We start from the raw sequence: 1,748 nt of genomic DNA, 5'->3' as shown, positions 1-1,748 counted from the left end.
ATCTGTTCACCTCCATATTTCATCTAGAGTTGTTAAATTAAACATTTCAGACTAAGTGACTACCTTGTGAGCACAATAAGTATTTGTAAACCTATTTCTTTAGGATAATATTGTACTTTATCGCTGCATTATAAGTATCTATAACTAATATTAGATACTAAAAACCTTAGGTTAATAAATTATTGTGCTTACAAGGTAGCAACTTAGTCTGAAATGTTTAATATAACAACTCTAGATGAAATATATAGGTGAACACATTTTTTTCCACTATTTGGAAAAAAAACAGGTCAGTTTTATCTCTGTCACCCTTAATTAATGCATAATAAACTATTATTGATTTATAACGTCTTTATAGAGGAATTAATAACACATCTATAAACTATTTATTAGCCATCTATAAGGGGAGCCTTATTGTAAAGTGGTACCGAAACTTTTAATCTTTGCATTATAGTCATGTTTCAAACTATTCATTTGATCCTACTTAGTATCACAGGAGCCTTGAAGCTTTTCATGAAGCGTTCAGCATATTGAAAGGGAACAGCCACTCGGTCGTTTGGTACGGCTGTGTTCACCACTGAACACAGAGCCCAGAGAGTGAAGAGTTGCCTGAGGATTTCAGACAGAAGAACGTAGATCAGCAGCCTCGTATTCCTTTGACCTAGACCTGTCACAATAACAAATTTTGCTGGGCAATTAATTGTCTTAAATTACTGCAATAAACGATAATATTGTTTGAAATTAGTAATTATTGTCAAATTTAAGAAGAAATGTTGGTTAATTTGTTTTTCATGTAGTACCTTTTTTCAACCACTGGATGGCAGTATAAGACCGTTTGAATGGAAGGATGGATAGTGAGGGAGGAAGCAGCATCTCTCTTTAAGAAAAATGGTAGGGAGGCCCCTTGACGTGACATGGGCTGTCTTTCTTTGGTTCTCAAAATGGCAGATGCTCGGTGTGGTTTGAGCTCTTTAGCATAGCATTTTTCACACAAAGCTATTAATAAAAAAAATCTGTAAACAAGTTCTCAGCTTCTTTTTGCAGAGAAAAAAAAACTTTATACATAAAAGCATGGGTTTCAACTGTGAATTTTGAAGCTCCGACAAGACAGAGTTCCCCCACATAAAGCATAAAGTTCATAAGACTGAAGCAAACAACCAAGATGTGGACGCAAGAGGAAATGCGACCTTGGGTTGATCAGACAAATAGTGCAAATGAAAGGTAGGAGAAAAATGACAAGGAAACCATCCAGAACCATAATCTGAACTTTAAATTCAAGATCCAACACATTTTAAATCATAAGCTACTTTAAAGAAGATCCAGGAGGCTCTCTACAAGTCGGACAGGAAGTCACATCAATGCATGACGATAAGTACCAAAGTTTCTGGTACTCGTGACAAAACTGGAGCGTTTTGGCTCGGTCACAAAATTTGTTTTTATTATTATATTTATTATTGTGGAAAAAGTACAAACAAATATGTCTGCTTATAACTTGAATACTTTCTTTTAAGCTGCACAAGATACAGGGAAAGAAGTTACCAGATCAGTAATAAAGGTGCAGCACCCTTTAGACCCAACCGTTCTGATTACTTCAGGGAAACACTTCAGGTGAGAAACGGTGAAACTTGTGTAATCCCACTGAGTTACATTACGTACGGTTCCTGTGAGCAGCATGTCCCAAGCCTTTTGTGCCTTTTCAGCACATTCTGTAAAAGTGAAGCTGCCCGTCAGCTCCAAGTCAAACTGGATCT

The sequence above is a fragment of the Nematolebias whitei genome, chromosome 1 (genome assembly GCF_014905685.2).
Source record: "Nematolebias whitei isolate Nwh7 chromosome 1, NemWhi1, whole genome shotgun sequence".
Taxonomy (NCBI): domain Eukaryota; kingdom Metazoa; phylum Chordata; class Actinopteri; order Cyprinodontiformes; family Rivulidae; genus Nematolebias; species Nematolebias whitei.
Note: the sequence above shows the minus strand (reverse complement) of the source record.